The 18,318-nt window shown below is 37.4% G+C and overlaps 1 pseudogene; it reads right to left on the bottom strand.

Moving 5' to 3' along the window:
• Positions 1-8,344: 8,344 nt before the first annotated feature.
• On the bottom strand, positions 8,345-14,187 carry LOC142611809 (lysine-specific histone demethylase 1 homolog 2-like; annotated as a pseudogene).
• Positions 14,188-18,318: the final 4,131 nt, after the last annotated feature.

Genomic DNA, 18,318 nt, shown 5'->3' on the forward strand with positions numbered 1-18,318 from the left:
TTCAGAAAAAGAAAGCACGCGTATGTCTTCAGAAAATAGGTCTCCAGTAGGTCTCTCAGGAATCTTTAAAAAAAAAAACTGTACAGGAAAGCAAACATTGCTCCTCTCTCACACATTCAGCAAAACCATCTCATCATACACATTCAGCAAACATTGCTCCTCTCTCAACTCTCACACAAACATTGCTCCTCTCTTCACTCTCATACAATCCTAGTAGCATATTTGCACATCCTCATGTCAGGTAATGTTCTCCTCACTCTTACCTATATATATATATATATATATATATATATATTTACATATTTACATACATACATACATACATATATATATATTTACATACATACATATATATTTATATAAATATATATATATATTTACATACATACATATATATATTTATATTTATATTTATATATATATATATATATATCTATTTTAGAAAGTGAGGAGAAAGATATATATATATATATATATATATTTTTTATTCATGACCTAGGAAGTCTTTTTGCTAGCTTTCGGTGAATTTATCTCCATAATTTGTATTAAATTTGAGTTTGTATATCACATATGGTATATTTAACTGTATATTAATGCCTTGATTTTGAAATTAGATGATATGTCTAATTTTGATTACTCATGATCAAATTGCACTCATTCATTTGCACATCCTCATAACTTTTGTTGTTTGGTTTGATATTTTTATTTATATTTTTGTTAGAACTGAGTCGAAATTTTGTAATGGGGGTGAGTTTTGTCTTTAATTTTTTTATTTGTTTGAGTACGAAATGATAATGATTGAGTGTGTTTGTATGTGATGTGGGGTGAGTATATGCAATTGTGGGGTGAGAAGTTGTAATTTTTGTACTTTGAGTATATATTCAAGGTTTTGTAATTGATGTTAAATAAAAGAGATAAAATATGTCACTAACATATTATACTTTACTCTTTAATAGGTTCACAATCTCTGAAGAATATTGATATAAATGTATACTATGGTGGACCCCTTGACAATCCTGGAGAGATTGACGGATTCTCATTTAGAGGGTTGGGTATTGAATGCTACTACATGATGATACGTCGTAAGTTGAAGACGTTGGATGATTTGAAGAGGAAAATAATGCACTCATTGAGTTTGAACCCTGCTTGGTATGACATCAAGATTATTTATCATTACCCACAAGAAGTCCTTCATGAACGGATAAATTACGGGTATATGGCGATCAAAGAAGACAAACATGTAAAGATGATGTTTAATAGGATCCAAAAAATGCCCCAAGTAAATGCTGCTGAGTTGTACGTAAGTTCGGAGCCGCTTGTAGAAGTTGATACTGAGGTGGTGCAACAAACAACTACGGCTTTACAATTTACAACCCTAGATGATGGATGTACTACAATGGGAGGGTATACAATGGGAGGTTATACGCTCCTATCTCAAGATCATGTTGCCAATACTAGTGAACCCCTCCATCCTCAAGAGACACATTTAGAGGAGGAAGACGAAGACAAAGATCATGCCGCGAATGATGGTGAAAATATTGATGACGTGGATGAATACGAAGAGAGGATTGAGCGAGGCGACTTTGAGAACGATATTGATGACCATGAAGTCGTTCCCAATTTTGAAGAGGAAAATATGGAGTACCATGATGAAGGTGATGCAGACGATGATATTGGCATCCAGCATGATACAAATACGACCACTGCCTACAGAGCTCCTGCCGACTCATTTTATGCAAATACTTGGGAAAATATGGTTGATCCTTCGCGTCTTCAGATACCATTTGTTTCTACTTGGGAAGATGGGATGCATTTTCATAAAGGGTTGACTTTTGCAAATAAAGAGGCGGTAAAGCGTGCATTGGTAATATACGCAGCAAATGATAATAGAAATTTTATAATCCGGAGGTCGACCAAAAATAAATTGTGCGCTGCATGCGTTGATGACAATTGCAAGTGGTACGTTGGGGCATTCATGAAGGTTAAACTTAATGGTCTATGGATGGTCACGTCTTATGTGGGTCCACACACTTGTATACCCTTTGGCCTGCGAAGAGACGGTAAAATGATGGATTCTAATTTTGTTGCATCAGAAATTGTGGAAAAATTACGACAAAATCACACTGCTCGTATACAAGATCTCTGGGACATCATACATACTAAGTATAAACATGAGCTTTCTTACTATAAAGTATGGGACGCAAAACAAAAGGCAATTGCTAAGATATTTGGGGATTGGGAGGAGTCTTACCAAAGGTTGCGAAAGTTGTTGTTGGCATACTTGGATCAGGATTCGGGTACCCAGTACAACTATCACACCATACCTAGGTCATACGAGAATTCTGCGTTACTGCGCTATGTATATTGGGCATTTGCTCCATGCATTGCTTCATTCCAATATTGCAGGCCAGTGATCAGTATTGATGGGACTCATTTGTATGGTAAATACAAAGGGGTTTTGATGATTGCAATGGCAACCGATGCCAACCAAAAGGTTTTGCCTCTTGCCTTTGCTGTTGTGGACAAAGAGTCAGAGGCTAGTTGGGGGTGGTTTTTAGAGTGTCTTAGGGCTTCGATTGAGCATGTTATACCTGCCAACGGCATTTGCATTATTTCTGACTGACATAAAGGTATCAAAAATGTCATTCGACAGTGGCCTAGACGGAGAGACGGAACAAAACAGGTATATCACCGATATTGCCTTCGACATGTTGCTAGCAACTTCAACAGACGCTTTGATGACCTGATTCTGAAGGCATTGGCCTTGAAAGCTGGATATGCATCCCATGAAGCTAAATTTGAATCCATAATGCAAATCATTAAGGAGACCGAGATTAATTTACTGAGGGGTGTAGACCCTACTGATCGCCATGTTGCACGCTGTATGCCATACACATATTTAATCAGTGAGGATTTGGACAAATGGACCCAGTCACATGATGGTGGAAGACGTTATAGGGCAATGAAAACCAATATCTCTGAGTGCTTTAATGGGGTACTTAAAGGTGCCCGCAGTTTGCCCATTGCGACAATGGTTAAGTTCACTTGGTCCAAACTTGTTGCATATTTCCACGATCGACGTAAAAAAATTACGAAAGATATCTCTCGAGATAAGGTGTGGAGTGATTATGCAATGGAGATCTATAACAAAAATGCGTAGAAAACCGCAGGTCACACTGTGAGGAATTTTAATCATGAAACTGGTGTATATCAAGTGCTTACCCCGTACAACGACCATAGAGGTGGAGGGGGAAACCACAGTCATGAAGTGCACGTATTTGATAGAATATGTGGTTGCAGAAAGTGGCAAAACTTGAAGATCCCTTGTTCACACGCAATTAAAGTTCTTCAAGCTCTGCACCTCGACGCGATTAGCTATATTGACCCATGTTACAGTTTAAACAACGCCATTCACACATATTCACATAATTTTGTGGTGCCAAAGTCAGAGTCATTGTGGAGGGACGTTCGCGGACCACGATGGGTGCCTGACCCACAGCTGTTGCGGGCCAAAGGTCCTGTGGCCTCAAGAATAAGGAATGAAATGGATGGGGTACGGCGAGAACGGGGAAGCCGGAGGGAAGATCCGAACTTGAGGGAGATTCAACCGAGGCAGCGATGTGGAGTGTGTCATCAAGAGGGGCATAACCGTAGAAGCTGTCCCAATTCCCATGGGGCTTCGACAAGTGGTAGTGCTACAAACTAGGCAAGTGCCCTCACTGTTTTTATATAATATGCTATGATTGTCATTTGGTTTTTGTTCTTCGCATTTGGAAACTAATGATTGTATTTTCATGTTTGTCAGGCGAGCGGAGACTCTATTGAAGTTTTGGCAATGTACGTGGAACTTGTGGTTATCTTCTGTATGGAGAAGTGCTGAATGTTGTGGTTATCTACAAGTGTTATTTTTTTTATTGTTCAATGTTGTTGTCGAATGTAGACTATGTTCATTTTTAGTTAGTTGTTATTTTCTGTTTTTTGTTTATTGCTGAATGTTGTTGTAATTGAACTATTTGCTATCCATTGTACTCGTTACATTAGTTGCGTTGTACAGCTTTTGCCTAGCTAGCTTTTGCGTTGTAGGGGAAGGGATAATTCTGGTTTACTGTTGTACTGTTGCAGGAGTAGCTGCAAAAAAAATGAAAACAAAATCCCAGTGTAAATCGAGTCTTTGAAACTCGATTTACATTGGGTTGCCTAAATTCCCTCAACGGACCGTTTCCACAGCAAATTTACAAAGCCACTTAAAATCGAGTCTTTGAAACTCGATTTTGAATGGAAATAAAGTTTCAAACGCTCAATTTTGACGGGGTAAAAAACCACTAAAAATCGAGCCTTTGAAACTCGATTTTCATTGAAAATAAAGTTTCAAAGGCTCGATTTTGATGGGATATTTTTTGTACTAAAAATCGAGCCTTTGAAACTCGATTTTTAATGGAAATAAGTTTCAAAGGCTTGATTTTCACGTTTTTTTTTAGTTGGGTAAAATCGAGTCTCAAGGGCTCGATTTTGACAGGATATTATTTTTAAAAAAACCACTTAAAATCGAGTCTTTGAAACTTGATTTTCAATGGAAATAAAATTTCAAAGGCTCGATTTTGACGGAATTTTTTTAAAAAAAGGCCACTAAAAATCAAGCCGTTGGAACTCGATTTAAAATTGGAAATAAACTTTTCAACGATCTCATATTTTAAAAAAATCACTGAAAATTGAGCCTTTAAAACCTGAATTCTTTTGGAAATATTCACAAGGAAGCGAGCCTTTGAAACTGGACTTCCACTCCAAAAATCAAGTTTCAACTGTTCGATTTCTAAGATTTTTCACTAATTTCAGATAAATAACAAAACTATCAAAAAAAACTAAAATACAAGGTGTGCAATTGAGCAACTTCTGGAATTAAATAGTTTAGTTTGAAAGACATAAAGAAATTTCCTCTTATACATGGCTTATCAACATAAGAAATTAGATTTTTGTATAAATAAAAGCATGCATTGGACAACAGCAGAAGTTAAGTACTTGAATTGGATTGAAGATTGATGTAACTGAAGAAGTTACAACATAAAATCTAAAATATCTGACCATTAATATAATTCCAGACTTTACATTTGCAATTAGAATACCTATACATACAATGTGATCCATTAGGGACTATTGCACCAATACAACAACAAGATCACATTTATTTTATACGTACACCAATACATTTTATGATAGCAAAAAAAAACTATTAATCAATAACTCTTTGCAGATGCCTCAAGCCAGTTAACCACAAAATCAACTCCATATATTGAAAGTGGTTCAAGTCTCCAACGACTATATGTCCATAAACTCACATCATAACCCACACCGCCAGATAAAATCAATCATTGGGTAGAAATGTTGTTGATTTCGTCCTCTTTTGGATATTTATATGGTGGCCGGTTTTCAAGTTCTGCTTCAGCAACAGCGACATTCTCTTTAGCTTAATGATTCTTTCTTGACGAGATTCTTCTTGCTCCTTAAGTCTTCCATGTCGTTAAATTTTTCCCTCGTACCTACACCCCCTATACAACATGCTTAAATGAAACTCCAAACCTGAGAATAAATACAATTGTGTGACAAGAAACGTACAACTACAAAGTGCACCACAGAAGCTTCTTATTTGACAAAAAGTATAGCTGACTGTTCAAAAGTTATAAGATAGAAAACTTACTTTAACATACATTGTCCTCAATTTCGCCAGTGAAGGTAAAACCAGGCCAACGCAAGCATGGAACAGGCAAAAAATATAAGATGTGTAATCCAATTTCCTGCAGATTAGAATTGAATAGTGAAAATGTTCCAGCATCTAACACCAGAGTCACAATAGAGTAGCCATTTCTCATAATTCCATAAATATAAGATGTGTACCTAATAATCATAAGCTACTATGTCAGACACTTGGCTGTGAAATTCAAGAGAAAGATAGTCTCTAGCTTCTTTCAATGACAGTATCACTCTTGAAATCCTAAATCCTTAGGTTTACATTCATTTACATTTTCTATAGGGGGTGCAAGTACGAGGGAAAAATATAAAGAAATGGAAGACCTAAGGAAGCAAGAAGAATCTCGTCAAGAAAGAATCATTAAAGCTAAAGAGAATCCCGCTGCTACTAAAGCAGAACTTGAAAACCGGCCACCATATGAACCTCCAAAAATTGACAAAATCAGCAACATTTCTACCCAATCATTGATTTTATTTGGCGGTGTGGGTTATGATGTGAGTTTATGGACATATAGTCGTTGGAGACTTGAACCACTTTCAACATATGGAGTTGATTTTGTGGTTAACTGTCTGGAGGCATCTTCAAAGAGTTATGGTCTCTTGGCTGCGGGTGGTTTTCAAAGTTCATTAGGGATGGAGGGACAACTCCAGCTTCAAATCTGCATTTGCTATTGTCCTACAAAAATGAAGAGTGCCGACTCATTTTTAAATCTAACATGAAGCACTAAACAAGGCAATTAATCATATTCCATTGGCTATATTAGTTAGGTAAAATTGATAGCAATAAGGCAATCACTTTCAGATTTTTTTTATGTAATCCAATTTCTAGTGACGTAAACTCCTTTTTAAGCCACTAAGATGCATATATCATCTCCAATGGTAATGTGAGGATAATTTTTTTTTTTTTTTTTAACAATGTTTCTTGGTATTGTAACTCCCTCCAAAATCACAGTTTACATTTTTCAGGCACTTTCTACCCCGCATGCATTTACCCACAAACAAACCCGCCATACATCTTAATTCAAACATGTGAAGACGCATGTACATCCCAATAAGAAAATGAACTTCGCTAATTCAATCATGAAGCTAACCTCCACTGACTAGCCTATTGACGGTAGAAGTCCAACCCCAAAGTTTTGGCACTTGCCATGGGAAACCACGCCAGAGCTCTACCTGAGTTTTTTCTTAATATATAGAAAAGAACTTCATAATGAATAATTGGCATGTTTTATTTAATCATAAGTTACCGTCAAAATCCCTATAATTCATGTGAGGAAAAATTCAATCTATAAACATTAAAAAAAAATGGCCAGCTTTCAATAAAAAGTGATAGCAATAAACAAAGATTTCACCGAAGACACAATTTGTACAAGGTGCAATTAACATAACACAATATTTTACTAATCAGTGGTTTTACAGTGCAAAAGATGGAAAAGATCAACTTTAATTGCTTCTATAATCTATTTGTTTTTATTTTTATTTTATTACTTTCTTGTGCATACTTTCAGCAAAATAATAATAGATAAGTTGTTTTCAAACAAATAGTTAGAGCGTTTGAATATAGCTTTTTGCAAAATTTTCTATTTGCTTGTTCTACGTAAGTTGGTTGAAATATAGTTATACCAAAAGAGTGTTCAATTTTCCTCCCTAAAACAAAACAAAATGTAAAAAAATTTCAGGCACAACAACAATTAATATATCAAAAACTTTTTTTGTTTCCCATAAAAATAGTGTCAAACCTTTCCTAACCATATTGGATTATTAACAATTGCCCTAATGGTACTCGTTACCATGACCCTTAAAAAATTATGGAGCACAATGATTGGCATGTGAATTAAAAATAGCTAGTGAAACAAATTTGTCCCTCACCCCATGCCGCTTCAATCTCAAACATCCCCAAACCCCCAACACTGAAAGAAAACCTCATCGCCATAGTTGGGAAGATTGTCTCAACCGACAACCCCAACCTAGCAATACAGTGATAAACAACAACCTCCGTCCTTGTGTATTTTTATATAATCACTGAGTTAGGGTCGTCGTTTGAGGCAATCGACTATAGCGTAGCAGTTTCCATTTCAGCTTTAGAGACTATGATAATTTGAATCCACAGAAGCAAGTTATTTTTTGCCACGTGTTTTTAATTTTAAAAACATATTAATTTTGTCAAAGTCATATACCACATCAAGACTGTGTTACGCCATATAAGACAAACAATTTGACTTCAGCACAAAAAGTGAACTTCCGAAAATTTTAGAGACAAAAAAAAAATATGAAAGATTAGGGACAAAAATGGTATTTTATAATTATTTATTTATTAAAAAATTATTATATTATATTATTGCCATATTATGGACAGTAAAACAAACTTAATTAATCAATAAATCTCACTTACTTTATAAAATAGCTAGTTTGGGTGCAACATGTTGCCCCTTAGTGTTAAATCCAAATAGACCTCTAATTTAACATGTACTTAAACGTAGAGTAGCTATTTAATAAGCGAATATTTATGTACTATAGTTTCAAAGAACTTCTGTACTAAAGGCAATATCCAGTCTCAAAAAATTGGCCAAATATTTGTTATGAACAGAATAATCGAAATTCATACTTCAGAAAACTAGTATTAATCTGCATACCAAGGAACCAAATACAAACATAGTCCCTCATCATCATGTTTTCTTTGGTTACCAAATTAGTACCAAGTAACCAACATAGGTGAAAATAGTAAAAATTGAAAAAACACCATACCACTACTTGAGAGAACTTATTAATACTTGAAATAAAAAATATTTCCAATGGTCACCGGAAAGCGGCTGCGAGGAGTTAATGATATGATGAAGATCCGTATCCATAAGTTCGTGAACCAAATACACGTCCTTCAAGCTCGTCCTGTGAATTGGCATCATAACATGAATCTCGCAATTTCATTTTCATGGTGAATATGTGTAAGAAGCTTCAACTCCCTTAGTGTCCTCAACGCATCAATGCGATTCTCAAACTCTTCCACCATCTTCTTGATTGCAACTTTCTCATTGGTTTCCCTATTGATGGAAGAGCGTGCAACATGCTGCCCCTCTACCTATGGACTACCAAAAAAAATTTATAAAAATTTAGACTAAACTACACTTTTGGCTTTATAGTGTGCACATCACCACTTAACACATCAATAACACAAAATTGGTCCCCCCCCCCCCCCCCCAACTTAATATATTGGGTTACGGATCAATATATTGGAAAAATACAAAAATCTATGAGAAAAATCGAAGTATTAAATAAATAATTAATAATCAAATATCAATCAATCCTCACGAAAAAAAATTAAAATAGTGGTTGACATCTCAAATATTCACGAGATATTATTTTTGTCATACTGATTATCACTTATCCAACACTATATCAAGGATATTTTTAAAAATAGAAATGTTCATAATAATGATTAACTAATAACAATAATATTTGCAGATAATAATAATAATAGTACTTGACAAATGAGTACTACCAACAACCAACAACTCTGTTTCTAAAACAAATGAATAAAAAAAAGTAGATTGTCATGAACCAGTGACCTACAATATAATTCCAGACTTAAGTGCTTCATCTTTTGCCAAGTTTACAAGTGCTATGACCAAAACTAAAAATTAATAATAATAAATAAATAAATAAGATTTTTCAGAGTATAGAGAGGTATCTCAAATTGCGGGAGCACACCAAAAATGGATTTAAAAAGCTGAAATGCTGTTTCATTAATGGAGAAACTTGGGTCAGCTTTGGGTTTGTTTTTTTGATTATCTGGGTCTTGGGGTCTGGGGCACAGGAAATGAAAGAAAGGAAAAGACCACTTAAAAGATCAGCCACAGGACTAGTTGTGCAAGCCTCTTTGCTAGTTGTAACAATGATGAGAATCAAAGCCTATGTTAATCCATGGTCTCAAGACAGAAACTTCGTAGGAAAGAACTAAAAAGCATCACAAGACTACAAGTCAATGTCTATGATTTCGTTTTCATATTGGTCCTCCTATCCATTTTTGTTAATAATTTTACCATGTATAATATGTTTTTGCCTACAACAATGAAATTCCTGCATTCCACGTCATTTTAAAGCTAGTAACAAGAAAGGGCACAATAATTATAACCACCAAGAGAAGTCCTTTAAATATGCAGTACAATTAGGTCATAGTAGCATATACTCATGTAACTTGTTTGGCATGTGAATTATTAAGCATGTCTGCAAGGTCATCTGATCACCATGTAACAGGTTGAAGGAGGTTCCTCAAAACCTATTTGGAGAAAAACATTGTGCCAAAAACACATACAGCAGAACTTCTTTTTATGCCTAGAAACAGAACTGTGCTCTCTAATGGAACAGATTATAACCAACAGTTTCCATAAATTTTTTAAAAAACTACACTCTGGATTTGACTTCAGATGCTACCCAAGTTTGTTAAGACTCTAGTATTCAGGTGACTGAAAACTCTGTTTCAGCAAGACTGATGATGACCATGTCTAAATTATTGTTGCTCAATAAGCAGCACACTATAAATAAATAGATCATAAATGTATGATAACTATGATGAATTTTTTTTTTTTATAAGTGTATTCCTAAGATGATGTATCAGGAGAAATAATTATTTGGGACAATCGCTTTGTGATGATAGATATGTCAGGCAATCAATCAATGTATTTAAGCTTACATCTTTTGGCTTCAAGCTCGTTCATGACAACCTTCATGCCCATCCTTGAATTAACTGCTTCAACGATCTCATTGACAGGAACTGTGAAATTGAGTACATATTGCAAAAGTTCAGGTTCAGCAGTCTAAAGGAAATCATCGTCATACAGTGGCAAAGGAGATACATACCTCAAGGACAAGTGCTTTTCCAATGACCTGTTCCAAGGGAAGTACACTAAGTCAAAGCTGACTTGGGACTCAAACCTTCAGATTTTCACAAAGATCAAAATAGAATTAAGCTACTCCTGAGGTAAGAAAACATGAAACATTACATTAACAAGACACAGGCCCAGCAGGAACCCCACCCTCTTCTTCCAACAAATGCTTGCCGCTCAGCTGAGCAACTTCTTTATTTCAACCAGGGGGCAAATCCTTATGCCTACTTCAACAGGCTCCCCACACCATACATCCTCCCAAAATTTCACATAGCACTATCACCCATGTCGGCACATCATACCATAGAATTTTACAAAAAGCCAAACAACCACTTCTAACACATACTAACAACATTTTTTCCTTATAGAAAATGCAGAAACATTGTATGAGAAAAAACAATATCATATATAATAAATAAAATTTATAATTTCTCAACTATTTACTCGTTTTCATTTCTAATATGTTATATCATTTTATAGAATTTATATATATGTAATTTTGTATAAACTATTAAAGAGTGTTCAGGAATAGCTATTCCCATCTCTTAAGGAATAATTATTTTTTAGGAATAGCTTTTAAGAAAATTTTATAGAATTTATGGAATATGAAAATTAGTTGTAAATGGTTTACATAAGTTGTTTAAGAAACCCTACTTAAAGCTTAAGAGGTTGCTTACCCAATTGCTAAGGCACCTGACCACTGTAGCAAGAAGCCTAGAACTGCTGATGTGAGAATAGCCAATGTATTGTTAAAATTCCAATCAAAGGAGAGGGCACCAGGGGAATCTAACAGCAAATCACTACTAGGTCCAACAGTCCTCTGCGTGAGTTTCCTCAGATTATTTTGGCGGCCCCTGGTGGCTCGATAAATGCGTGAAGCTTCTCTTAAGCCACTTAAGAAGGCACCATGCATGCTGGCTGGATATTGCCTATTTGTGGCCTCACCAGCAAAGAACAGCTGATTACCCAAGCTTTCTGCAAGTATATCATAATCACTTCCAGATGACTGTACTCTAACATGAGAGTACGAACCATAGGAAAGGGGATCACTGCCCCACCTTTTACATATTGTTTGTATTGGATTAGGTACATCAATACCTTTAGGACTAAATATACCTGTAAAGAGAAATGTAAATGCTAATAAGAAGCTAGACTCAATCAAGCTTTGGAAAGGAAGACAGTGAAAAACAAGAAATCTTACAATATTTGTCAATTTAAGAAAAATCATACCTCTTAGGATTCTTAGAACACGATGGAGCAAAATGGATGGATCTGTGGACTCAAATATTTGTGCAGCTTATCCAGCCACCAGTGCAACAAGTACTGGACCCCCAGAAACAGTATGATAACTGTAAAACAAAAAAAACTCTCCACGTGGATCACTGTGTTCACTTAGACATCCAAATGTGTCTATGTCTTCTCCCCAGAAAACATGTGGAAATACCATTGCAACTTTATTCAGCAGCCCAAAGCCTAAATTCCCTCAATGGCTGCCAGCTTTCTTTGTGCCATTTCTGGTTCAAATCTGATAGTTCTTTTCTTTAGAACTCCAAGAGGTACAGTGCACAGGACCATATCTGCCTGAAACTTTTGGTCCCCGGCTATCACCTTAATGCCTTCATTTCCATATCTAATAGTATTGACAGTCTTTCCATAGAGTATAGGAACTCCTTCACATAATGCTTTTATCAGTCTCCAATTACCTCCAACAAGAAAGCAGTGGTCCCCACCCATTTCGTAAGGATCATCTTGATCCCAATAGGCAACTGACAGTTCTGATAGACATCGAGCATTAGCATATTCCAAATTTGCAAGATGCCAATCAAGAAGTTGCCTCTCCTCTGTACTTTTAGCCACAGCATACAATTGCCTAAGTGTTTCCAAAACTGAACCCAGGGAAATATCATTTGCAAATCACTCTTACAATTTGTCTCAGTTCAGTAACTTTATCGAGCAACTTATTAAAAATGATTTCAACATTGGAATCAATTACCTTATCAACAGGGGCTCCATCAGGCTTGAACAAAGGGCAGAAAACCTCTCTGACCTTATGAAGTGGTATAGAAAGTTGCCTGGCCAAAACTCCTACTGGATTAGCATGGATACCAGTAATAACACTACCACCAAGGTCCACAGCAGCAAATAACTCGTTACCTGATCCATCTTTTGAGTATAAACTCTTCCACCAGAATGATTTCTACCTTCTAGAACAATCACTTTGAACCCAAATGACAACAACTGCCTTGCTGCTGCTAATCCAACAAGTCCTGTACCAACAATTATCACAGACCCTTCTGTTGCCTCCCCTGGCATACGAGAGATAAATGTAGGAGAAACCCCAAAATTAATATACCCACTGAACAAAAGAAAATCATAAGCTGAACATATCAAATGTTCATACTCACTACTCACAGTTTCTTTAACATGTCCTTTCGAAAGCCACACCCGCACATTATCCCTCCACCTTGCTAGTATATGATTCCTCACAACAATATAATCATTCTGCTCCTTCCCACCCAATTCACTCACCACCTAGCTTGAATCTCCTCCTCAAGCAGCGCATCAATTGGGAACCCAAGAGACAGCGCAATCATTGCCTCAGTTTCCGTCTCTTTCTCCAAATCCGCCTTCGTTCTATTCCTCTTCTTGAAAGCACCACCCAAATGCTTCTCAATGAGCTCATCCATCAAATTCTCATCATAATTCCGCAAACCCGCTTTCTTTCTCAATGACCGCTTCGAAACCACACTACCTGAATCTGGGGTATCCATTATCCTGCCCAGATTCACTAACCAACCTACTTTCTAACCCAATTCAAAAAGTTGACCTTACAAACCCAACAGGAACACAGCCACACATATCTCTTCAATACTGCCCATATATATCCTAAGCCAAAAATTATCAAATGGGTATTCCATTTTCAGACATTTCACCAAAAACCCACATCATAGAATTTACCAACTTTGCCAAAAACATACAAACTAAATAGCAAATGGAAAGAGAGTAAGTATTTTCTTAAAAAACCCATTTTTGTATTTAACCAAAGCAATGGGTCAATTTCATTTTTGACGTACGACGAATTGGGGAATTTGTCCACGTGTGTTTGTGGTGGGTTAAGGTTTAGGAGGATTTCTGGAAATACGATTTTTGAGTTGTTAATGAAAGGGTTATGGAAATACTTGAATTTGACATTATTAAGCACCTGAAAAAACAAGGACAGAAAAGTTAGCAGCAGGGAACACTGACTACATAAATCAAATGCTGCATTATACAGTTAGATTAGATATGTAAAAAGGAGGCTATACAAACCAATTTATTCATGAAAATAATACCAACAGCAACCACAAAATTGAAGGTAAGAGCAGCAATGGGGCCACAAAAAGCATTGCCGTTGACGCTTTACACCTTCAGATGAGCGAAATTTATTAAAAAGAGAAGCTCGTAGCTCCTCTAGTGCTCTACCTGAGTTGATGGAAAAAAAGAGACAAAGATTAATAAACCACATCAAGGAGACAAAGATTTTACAATTGCAACAACAACAATAACAACAACCAAGCCTTAATTCCCAAATTTTGGAGTCAACTATAGATTCTCAATAGACTAGTTAGTATCAACCACATGTATTTTTTTCCGTCATTCTATTCTAACAAAGTCATACTCTTTGTTGGGAATTTTAATTGACATGTCATTTTTTACTACCTCTACTAATTTTATTTTAAGTCGTCATCTACCTCTTTTTGTTCCTCGACTTGAATTAAGCAACTCTCCGACATCTTTTCATTAGTAAAGGGCTACCACTATGTTAGTGAATTTCCTCATTTTCAACTCTATCTTTACTTGTATTTCCACTTATTCATCTTAACCACAGTCATTTCAATTACATCCCCAAATTGACTTGTTCAATGTAAACTACTTACACTGACATTTGCAAATTGACTAAAAAAATGTGTTATAAAATGTGTTGATTCACATTAAGCTTTGAGTTACCTTTTTTGAATCTTATGTCGTCTCGTATAATGAGGAGGAGGTCTTGCATGTCCTTCGTCAGATGCCTCAGGCCCAGCATTGTGTCCATGTTTGTGCCCCCCTGTCCCACAAAGAGGTGCCTTTGATATGCGTTTCGGCCGACCTTCTGCCACTGTAGGTAACCCAACAGTCTGATCAGCCTGAACAGGGGGTAGGTCGATGGCTAAAGAAGGGGCAGTAGATGTACTGTGGGAGGGTGGCTCCTGCTGCATGTTAGGTGGAGTTGCATCAATACCCAAGTCAAAGGATGAAATGGGTAACAGCTGAGGAAATGACCGTGGACTGTGTGGACGAATGTCAGACCCAAGACAAGGATGTGGGGTGGGTGTCAGGATGGTGGGGCGAGGAGATGGATGTGGGGTGGGTGAAGGGATAGTGGGGGTAGGGGATGGATGTGGGGTGGATGAAGGGATGGTAAGGCTAGGGGATGGATGTGGGGTGGATGGAGAAGGATCGGGGGTAGGGACAACCCGAGGGCTAGCAACAGGCGGACGAGGGCGACATTCGGCCGGGGTTGTGCTCATGCTTGGGCCCTCAATAGTGCTTGGGCCTGCAGGAGTAGGTGCCTCCTCATTCGGGGCCTCAGGGATAGGAGGTTGTACACGTTCAATTGCATGCACTGCCGTCAGGACCTCAGTAATGTCCGTGTGGTCCTCCGTGCCCACTGGGTGACGCCTCAACAACCGGACGTATCCTTCAATCTGCACATGGAAAAACCACACATATTAGTAACGCAATACAAAATCAACAATGCCAATCGATAATAAAACAAATGTTGGTTCAGAATTGGTTCTGCTAGTAATAATTGCATATTATAGGGAGACCAAGTGCTAAGCAGAAAATGTAGTAACATATATCATGTTATCTAAACAGTGGTTTCATGCTATTTGAGTACGGTACGATGTAGAAGACATTAAGAAGTTACCAGCAGAGTCACTATAGCACCGGGCCTATCTATGAACCTCCGAGTTATCCTTTTGAACCAGTCATGGTACTCGTGCTGTTGAGGCATATCGCCAAGCACTGCTTCACAACGCCGTTGAAGGCGATTACCCCACTCATCGATATGCACAGCATGTTTTCGCGTCCAATCAACACCAACCTTACCCCTCAAATCAATGCCATGAAGCACTGTGTCAGTGTCAACATTGCGGGGAATTTCTTGGATCATCCCAAATTGACGAACGACACGATCTGGTGTATGTTTTTCTACTAGGTGGAAACATACAAGCGGCACCGTTGCCGTCCACACGGCCCTCCCTGCAACGCACCACGGCGGAAGGTCCTCTAACTCAGCTTCATATGGCTGCCACACCACCTACAACAGCCAAAAAACAAGTACACAACACATTAGGCGACAATGTTTATATTTCAAAGCTCACCAAACCTATATCTTATTCCTAAACATGTAAAACAATGCATTTTCATACCTGGTCTGGCAACATTGAAGCTATTTGCTCGCGATATCTGTCCCTGAAGATGTGGGCGGGCCTATTTTTCTTGTTTGGGACCCACAACCACCTACAATCAAGAACAATAGATCAATATCTACAACTTTTGTACTGAGATAATTTCAATGTTAAAACTATAATGTAATCACATATAACTATTGAGATAATCTTATAGATATTTACTTAATTAATAATATCACTAGAACAAGAAATAGTCCTTATAAAACACAAAGCACATACAAGCCACATGACAATCACAAAATTAAAGTATATTAACGTAATAATATATATTGAACCTCTATTTGAAATTTACGCAATGTTGACATAAAAATTTGCTAGAAGCCTTTAAAATAAATAAATAAAATCAAGTTACATGATTGTGGGCTTAGGTAATGATCACATAATGTATATAACGTGCATGAGGTAAAGACTTACTTCAAGGACAGTGGACCACGCACTGGAGGACCATAAGCACCCACTGGCGGGCCATGCTCAACTGCGGGGCACAAATAGGGGAACCTGGCCCATGCCCAATACTGGAGTAACAGTAAGCACCCACCAATCTGACTAGTGTCCTCGCTTGCCCTGCATAGCTCTCGATACAACCATGCAAGGCAAGCACTTCCCCAACTGCACCTTCGTGGGTTACGAAGGTCTTCCAACTGCTGCACCCACATTAGATGCACCCTATCGCCGGATTTGTCCATGAATATTGTGTCCCCCAGTAGCGCTAGGATGTAGCATCGTACATACTTATGCAGCTGGTCCTCTTCAGCATTAGGCGACAATGGATTAGCAACTTGCTCCAAAAGCCGGTTGATGAGAATCCTCTGACCAGTAAGTTGCTTATGATTGTCTTGATTTATAGGTTCAAAGCCAAGGAACTCTCGGCACACATCCACCCAAGTTTTCTGCGTGCTCCCTGTTATAGCGTCCCCATCAACAGGAAGCCCGAGAAGAACCTCCACATCTTGCAATGTGATGGTGATCTCACCATGTGGCATGTGGAAGGTGTGAGTCTCGGGCCGCCATCGCTCCACTAAGGCCGTTATCAGACCATGGTCGATCTCTCTACCCGGGACCCAAAGGAGTCCCTCCAAACCAACTGCCTTGATGATGTTCCTGACTCGATCGTCCACCATTGGCTCCCGATTGGAGAACTCTGAACTACGGCTACGGCAGGTAACGGATCCTGGATCCTACACAGAATAGAACCCTGGATTAATATATGACAACAAATGCATGTACATTGTATGAATTAAATGCATGTACTCGATTTAAATTTAGTGTTGTGTTTTACCTGCCCATTCCAAATAGCTTCGGACCGATGCTTGAGCTGCTTTGACAACACTGACCTGTCAATGGGTCCAGGCTCTGTATAGTCAATCCGCCCAGTATTTGCAGCAGCCATACTGCAGAAGAATCATAAGCACTTAGTTTGAGACATGAACACACAATATGCTTATGGAACTAGGTATGAGTTAGAGCAACTAAAGCCAATTTGTACAACGAGAATTCAGTAAAAGATGAAAGACTGAACCAAAAGCAAGAAAAAGAGTAGAAGTAGCAATCAACTGTAGCCGAACCAGATTAGAATTAAGCCACTAAGATGCAAGCAGAAAACAACCCAGATTGTTAAAACTCAACCCCTTAAAAAAAAACACACAATAATTCCCACACAAATCCAGGAAAATCATAGAAGAAAAATTCAAATGGTCCCATCCATGTACATCAAGGTAGCCAGAGAAACATCAGTTGGTTCAAATTGAGCATGCATTTGAACATCCTATGGAAATTAAAAAGAACTATTATTTTATATAACTTCATAGAGAAATCTATCACAATGTATTGGAGGAGATCTCTTGGAGAAAAAAAAAAAAGGGCATATTATTCTTATTGTGGCTAAAAGGAGGTGTTAGGGAAAGAATTTCCCAATTATATAATGCAATTGTGCAGGAGAGGCAAATTCTGGGTTCAGTTCTTATTGCAAAAAAATGCATAGACCACAGAGTTGTCAGGCAGCCCCAGAATTTTAATTAACTTTTTTTTTAAGATACACTTAAGACTAACCTGAATTTTTTTGTATATGATCCATGAATACACTTACACTAACCAGAATTTTTTTAGAGTGTAAGTGTATTCATGATTATTGTGTAAGTGTAAGTGTATTCATGATTATTGTGTAAGTGTACTAACACTAACCAGAACTTTTAGGAACA

Source organism: Castanea sativa, chromosome 10, assembly GCF_040712315.1.
Source record: "Castanea sativa cultivar Marrone di Chiusa Pesio chromosome 10, ASM4071231v1".
In the NCBI taxonomy this organism is placed as follows: domain Eukaryota; kingdom Viridiplantae; phylum Streptophyta; class Magnoliopsida; order Fagales; family Fagaceae; genus Castanea; species Castanea sativa.